Raw genomic sequence first — 8,174 nt, 5'->3', positions numbered from 1 at the left:
CAAGAAACTGAAGATCTCGTACAACGCTGTGTACTACTCCCTTCACAGAACAGAGCAAACTGGCCCTAACCAGAATAGAAAGAGGAGTGGGAGGCCCCGGTGCACAACTGAGCAAGAGGACAAGTACATTAGAGTATCTAGTTTCAGAAACAGACGCTTCACAAGTCCTCAACTGGCAGCTTCATTAAATAGTCCCCGCAAAACACCAGTCTCAACGTCAACAGTGAAGAGGTGACTCCGTCAACAGTGAAGAAAAAGCCATATCTCAGACTGGCCAATAAAAAGAAAAGATTAAGAAAAAGAACACAGACACTGGACAGAGGAAGATTGGAAAAAAGTGTTATGGACAAATGTATGTTTGAGGTGAAGAACAACATTCGTGAGACGCAGAACAAATGAAAAGATGCTGGAGGAGTGAACCACCTGTCAAGCATGGGGGAGGTGGAGGCAATGTGATGGTCTGGGAGAGGTGGAGGCAATGTGATGGTCTGGTGGAGGTGGAGGCAATGTGATGGTCTGGGGGAGGCAATGTGATGGTCTGGTGGAGGTGGAGGCAATGTGATGGTCTGGTGGAGGTGGAGGCAATGTGATGGTCTGGGGGAGGCAATGTGATGGTCTGGTGGAGGTGGAGGCAATGTGATGGTCTGGTGGAGGTGGAGGCAATGTGATGGTCTGGGGGAGGTGGAGGCAATGTGATGGTCTGGGGGAGGTGGAGGCAATGTGATGGTCTGGGGGACGTGGAGGCAATGTGATGGTCTGGAGGAGGTGGAGGCAATGTGATGGTCTGGGGGAGGTGGAGGCAATGTGATGGTCTGGGGGAGGTGGAGGCAATGTGATGGTCTGGGGGAGGTGGAGGCAATGTGATGGTCTGGGGGTGCTTTGGTGGTGATAAAGTGGGAGGATTGTACAGGGTAAAAGGGATCTTGAAGATGGAAGGCTATCACTCCATTTATTTATTTTTTTCTTTCATCACCTTTATTTAACGAGGGTAGGCCGGTTGAGAACACCTTTATTTAACCAGGGTAGGCCGGTTGAGAACACCTTTATTTAACCAGGGTAGGCCGGTTGAGAACACCTTTATTTAACCAGGGTAGGCCGGTTGAGAACACCTTTATTTAACCAGGGTAGGCCGGTTGAGAACACCTTTATTTAACCAGGGTAGGCCGGTTGAGAACACCTTTATTTAACCAGGGTAGTTGAGAACACCTTTATTTAACCAGGGTAGGCCGGTTGAGAACACCTTTATTTAACCAGGGTAGGCCGGTTGAGAACACCTTTATTTAACCAGGGTACCGGTTGAGAACACCTTTATTTAACCAGGGTAGGCCGGTTGAGAACACCTTTATTTAACCAGGGTAGGCCGGTTGAGAACACCTTTATTTAACCAGGGTAGGCAGGGTAGGCCGGTTGAGAACACCTTTATTTAACCAGGGTAGGCCGGTTGAGAACACCTTTATTTAACCAGGGTAGGCCGGTTGAGAACACTTTATTTAACCAGGGTTCTGAGAACAGTTTCATTTACAACTGCTACCTGGCCAAGATAAAGCAAAGCAGTGAGAGACAAACAACAACACAGAGTTACACATGGAGTAAACAAATATACAGTCAATAACACAATATAAAAATGACCCATTTTTTTCTCTCCAAATGTTGCTGTTTTGTGTCTGCAATTAGACATTGTTCTTAGGGGGGGGCTAGTTACCCATTAACATGCACAGTAATAATTAGATATTGTTCTTAGGGAGGGGCTAGTTACTCCTTAGCACCATATGTTTATAGGCACAGTAATAATTATTAACATGCAAGTACATTGTTCTTAGGGGGGGGCTAGTTACAACCATTATACATGCACAGTAATAATTAGATATTGCACCATATTTTTTTAGTTTATGGCACAGTAATAATTAGACATTGTTCTTAGGAGGGGCTAGTTACTCCTTAGCACCATATGTTTATAGGCACAGTAATAATTAGACATTGTTCTTAGGGGGGGGCTAGTTACTCCTTAGCACCATATGTTTATAGGCACAGTAATAATTAGACATTGTTCTTAGGGGGGCTAGTTACCCTTAGCACCATATGTTTATAGAGCACAGTAATAATTAGACATTGTTCTTAGGGGGGGGCTAGTTACCCTTACCACCATATGTTTATAGAGACAGTAATAATTAGACATTGTTCTTAGGGGGGCTAGTTACCCCTTAGCACCATATGTTTACAGACACAGTAATAATTAGACATTGTTCTTAGGGGGGGCTAGTTACCCCTAGCACCATATGTTTACAGACACAGTAATAATTAGACATTGTTCTTAGGGGGCTAGTTACCCCTTAGCACCATATGTTTACAGACACAGTAATAATTAGACATTAAACTAGGGATGGCAGTAGGCAGATGTTTATACACAGTAATAATTCACATTGTTCTTAGGGAGGGGTTACCCCTTAGCACCATATGTTTATAGACACAGTAATAATTAGATATTAAACTGATGGCAGTAGGCAGATTATACAATAGTAACCACCTCACACCGCTAGTTACCCCTTAGCACCATATGTTTACAGACACAGTAATAATTAGATATTAAACTGATGGCAGTAGGCAGATTATACAATAGTAACCACCTCACACCGCTTGTTACCCCTTAGCACCATATGTTTACAGACACAGTAATAATTAGATATTAAACTGATGGCAGTAGGCAGATTATACAATAGTAACCACCTCACACCGCTAGTTACCCCTTAGCACCATATGTTTACAGACACAGTAATAATTAGATATTAAACTGATGGCAGTAGGCAGATTATACAATAGTAACCACCTCACACCGCTTGTTACCCCTTAGCACCATATGTTTACAGACACAGTAATAATTAGATATTAAACTGATGGCAGTAGGCAGATTATACAATAGTAACCACAGTAATAATTAGACATTGTTCTTAGGGAGGGGCTAGTTACCCCTTAGCACCATATGTTTACAGACACAGTAATAATTAGACATTGTTCTTAGGGAGGGGCTAGTTACCCCTTAGCACCATATGTTTACAGACACAGTAATAATTAGACATTGTTCTTAGGGAGGGGCTAGTTACCCCTTAGTAACCAATAGTAACCACCTCACACCGCTAGTTACCCCTTAGTAACCAATAGTAACCAGACATTGTTCTTAGGGAGGCTAGTTACCCCTTAGTAACCAGTAATAATTAACACCTCACACCGCTAGTTACCCCTTAGTAACCAATAGTAACCACCAGACACCGCTAATTAGACCCTTAGTAACCTTAGTAAATAGTAACCACCTCACACCGCTAGTTACCCTTAGTAACCAATAGTAACCACCTCACACCGCTAGTTACCCCTTAGTAACCAATAGTAACCACCTCACACCGCTAGTTACCCCTTAGTAACCAATAGTAACCACCTCACACCGCTAGTTACCCCTTAGTAACCAATAGTAACCACCTCACACCGCTAGTTACCCCTTAGTAACCAATAGTAACCACCTCACACCGCTAGTTACCCCTTAGTAACCAATAGTAACCACCTCACACCGCTAGTTACCCCTTAGTAACCAATAGTTCACACCGTAGTTACCCCTTAGTAACCAATAGTTCTCACAGGGTAAGGGGCTAGTTACCCCTTAGTAACCAATAGTTACAGACACAGCTAGTTAATTAGTAACCAATAGTTCTTACACCGCTAGTTACCCCTTAGTAACCAATAGTAACCACCTCACACCGCTAGTTACCCCTTAGTAACCAATAGTAACCACCTCACACCGCTAGTTACCCCTTAGTAACCAATAGTAACCACCTCACACCGCTAGTTACCCTTAGTAACCAATAGTAACCACCTCACACCGCTAGTTACCCCTTAGTAACCAATAGTAACCACCTCACACCGCTAGTTACCCCTTAGTAACCAATAGTAACCACCTCACACCGCTAGTTACCCCTTAGTAACCAATAGTAACCACCTCACACCGCTAGTTACCCCTTAGTAACCAATAGTAACCACCTCACACCGCTAGTTACCCCTTAGTAACCAATAGTAACCACCTCACACCGCTAGTTACCCCTTAGTAACCAATAGTAACCACCTCACACCGCTAGTTACCCCTTAGTAACCAATAGTAACCACCTCACACCGCTAGTTACCCCTTAGTAACCAATAGTAACCACCTCACACCGCTAGTTACCCCTTAGTAACCAATAGTAACCACCTCACACCGCTAGTTACTTAGTAACCCTTAGTAACCAATAGTAACCACCTCACACCGCTAGTTACCCCTTAGTAACCAATAGTAACCACCTCACACCGCTAGTTACCCCTTAGTAACCAATAGTAACCACCTCACACCGCTAGTTACCCCTTAGTAACCAATAGTAACCACTCACACCGCTAGTTACCCCTTAGTAACCAATAGTAACCACCTCACACCGTAACCAATAGTTCACACCCCTTAGTAACCAATAGTAACCACCTCACACCGCTAGTTACCCCTTAGTAACCAATAGTAACCACCTCACACCGCTAGTTACCCCTTAGTAACCAATAGTAACCACCTCACACCGCTAGTTACCCCTTAGTAACCAATAGTAACCACCTCACACCGCTAGTTACCCCTTAGTAACCAATAGTAACCACCTCACACCGCTTGTCTTGATCAGCGTAAAAGGTCAAAATAGTAAGGCAGTAAACGCCAACAAGAAGTTTTCAGAGCAATCTTTTAAATTAAATTATTAGGACACAAACACCTTAATCGATGTCTGAGTGTTGGAGTGTGCCCCCTGTCTGTCTGGTTTGCTGTATTTGATGTATATATTTTACTCCAGCAGTACATTTAAATCAGTTACTTTTAGACATTTACTCAAGTAGTATTTTACTGGATGACTTTTGAGTCATTCTTTTGTTGTTGCAGACGGTCCGTTTGAATTTAGAAAATGCTCCATAATTATTTGTGCTCCATGAAGAAATCCAACAATGTGTGCCCCACCATCTCTCATCGAGCCCTCTCTCATCGAGACATCTCGAGCCCTCTCTCATCGAGCCCTCTCTCATTGAGCCCTCTCTCATCGAGACATCTCGAGCCCTCTCTCATCGAGCCCTCTCTCATCGAGCTCACCTCTCTCATCGAGCCCTCTCTCATCGAGCCCTCTCTCATCGAGTCCTCTCTCATCGAGTCCTCTCTCATCAAGCCATCTCTCATCGAGCCCTCTCTCATCGAGCCCTCTCTCATCGAGCCCTCTCTCATCGAGCCCTCTCTCATCGAGACATCTCTCATCGAGTCCTCTCTCATCGAACCCTCTCTCATCGAGCCATCTCTCATCGAGACATCTCTCATCGAGTCCTCTCTCATCGAGCCCTCTCTCATCGAGCCCTCTCTCATCGAGACATCTCTCATCGAGCCCTCTCTCATCGAGCCCTCTCTCATCGAGCCCTCTCTCATCGAGACATCTCTCATCGAGCCCTCTCTCATCGAGCCCTCTCTCATCGAGACATCTTGAGCCCTCTCTCATCGAGCCCTCTCTCATCGAGACATCTTGAGCCCTCTCTCATCGAGACATCTTGAGCCCTCTCTCATCGAGACATCTTGAGCCCTCTCTCATCGAGACATCTTGAGCCCTCTCTCATCGAGACATCTTGAGCCCTCTCTCATCGAGCCCTCTCTCATCGAGACATCTTGAGCCCTCTCTCATCGAGACATCTTGATCTCTCATCGCCCTCTCTCATCTCATCCAGCCCCTCTCATCGAGACATCTTGAGCCCTCTCTCATCGAGACCATCTCATCATCTTGAGCCCTCTCTCATCGAGACATCTCTCATCAAGCCATCTCTCATCGAGCCCTCTCTCATCCAGCCCTCTCTCATCGAGCCCTCTCTCATCGAGCCATCTCTCATCGAGCCCTCTCTCATCGAGACATCTCTCATCGAGACATCTCTCATCGAGCCATCTCTCATTGAGCCATCTCTCATCATCCAGCCCTCTCTCATCGAGCCCTCTCTCATCGAGACATCTCTCATCGAGCCCTCTCTCATCGAGATCTCTCTCATCGAGCCCTCTCTCATCGAGCCATCTCTCATCGAGACCATCTCTCATCGAGACATCTCTCATCGAGCCCTCTCTCATCGAGACCTCTCTCATCGAGCCCTCTCATCGAGCCCTCTCTCATCGAGCCCTCTCTCATCGAGCCCCTCTCTCTCTCATCGAGACCTCTCTCATCGAGCCCCTCTCATCGAGACATCTCTCATCGAGACCTCTCTCATCGAGACATCTCTCATCGAGACCTCTCTCATCGAGCCTCTCTCATCGAGCCCTCTCTCATAGAGTCCTCTCATCGCCTCTCTCGAGTCCTCTCGGTAGAGACATCTCTCATCGAGTCCTCTCATCGAGCCCTCTCTCATCGAGCCCTCTCTCATCGAGCCCTCTCTCATCGAGACATCTCTCATCGAGACATCTCTCATCGAGACATCTCTCATCGAGACATCTCTCATCGAGACATCTCTCATCGAGACATCTCTCATCGAGACATCTCTCATCGAGACAGGTGGGTCCACCCCAAAGTGCTGCATATTAAGATGACAGAGACCTTTCTCCAACAATGAGAGAAACAGACAAGATGGCGGCGTACACATTGTTACAACACTTCCATTGAGAAATTGATTTTATTTTAATAAAAAAGGGAGCATTTTCTAAAAAAACAAACGACCCTTTGCAATTGGACAAGAACATTGAGGAGGATCCTCCTCTGCCCGAAGATGGTTTGTTTGGCTCCGCTGCCAGCGTCACAATGCAGTGTAATGCATACTTGTCCCTAGTTGTTCAACCTCCTCACCAAGTGTGTAATGCATACTTGTCCCTAGTTGTTCAACCTCCTCACCAAGTGTGTAATGCATACTTGTCCCTAGTTGTTCAACCTCCTCACCAAGTGTGTAATGCATACTTGTCCCTAGTTGTTCAACCTCCTCACCAAGCGTGTAATGCATACTTGTCCCTAGTTGTTCAACCTCCTCAAGCGTGTAATGCATACTTGTCCCTAGTTGTTCAACCAAGCGTGTCATGCATACTTGTCCCTAGTTGTTCAACCTCCTCAAGCGTGTCATGCATACTTGTCCCTAGTTGTTCAACCTCCTCACCAAGCGTGAGAATAAAAAAAAAAACCACATGATTATTTCTGATAAAATGGGGAGTTTTATTTCTGTAACAAAGCCATTTTACAGCAACAACAAAAAAATAACACAGGAGTTACAATAATTTTCGGCCATAATAAATACACTCCATTAAATCAACTATACATTTCTTTGACTTAGTCTTTCCATCATCGGATCATTGACAGATCTGTACAAAGTTGATGACGTCACCAGCTTGTCTGTCCACCAACCAATCAGGAAACAGAAGTGGAAGTCCTTGTAGGTATTACAGCAGCTAACTATTTGGACTATTTTCATGTAGTCATGTGATGTGCGTATATTTACCGTTAAATTGACATGGGGGAGGAAATAAGTATTTTCTTTACAAGTACTCACTATTGTATAAGTAAATAAGTACTTATAGGTACTTAGAAGTTTAATAAGGTTGGTTTGCAAGGAGAGGAGTGGTGGGAGACAGGGAGACAGGCACGGTGGGAGAGGGAGGGAGGGAGGGAGACACTGTGGGAGAGGGAGGGAGGGAGACACTGTGGGAGAGGGAGGGAGGGAGGGAGACACTGTGGGAGAGGGAGGGAGGGAGGGAGACACTGTGGGAGAGGGAGACACTGTGGGAGGGAGGGAGACACTGTGGGAGAGGGGAGGGAGGGAGACACTGTGGGGAGGGAGGGGGAGACACTGTGGGAGAGGGAGGGAGGGAGACACTGTGGGAGAGGGACTGTGGGGAGGGAGACACTGTGGGAGAGGGAGACACTGTGGGGAGGGAGACACTGTGGGAGAGGGAGACACTGTGGGAGAGGGAGACACTGTGGGGGAGAGGGAGACACTGTGGGAGAGGGAGGGAGACACTGTGGGAGAGGAGACACTGTGGGGAGGGAGACACTGTGGGAGAGGGAGACACTGTGGGAGAGGGAGACACTGTGGGAGAGGGAGACACTGTGGGAGAGGGAGACACTGTGGGAGAGGGAGACACTGTGGGAGAGGGAGACACTGTGGGAGAGGGAGACACTGTGGGAGAGGGA

Source organism: Oncorhynchus gorbuscha, linkage group LG03 (genome assembly GCF_021184085.1).
Source record: "Oncorhynchus gorbuscha isolate QuinsamMale2020 ecotype Even-year linkage group LG03, OgorEven_v1.0, whole genome shotgun sequence".
Lineage (NCBI taxonomy): Eukaryota > Metazoa > Chordata > Actinopteri > Salmoniformes > Salmonidae > Oncorhynchus > Oncorhynchus gorbuscha.
This window is presented reverse-complemented; position numbering follows the sequence as displayed.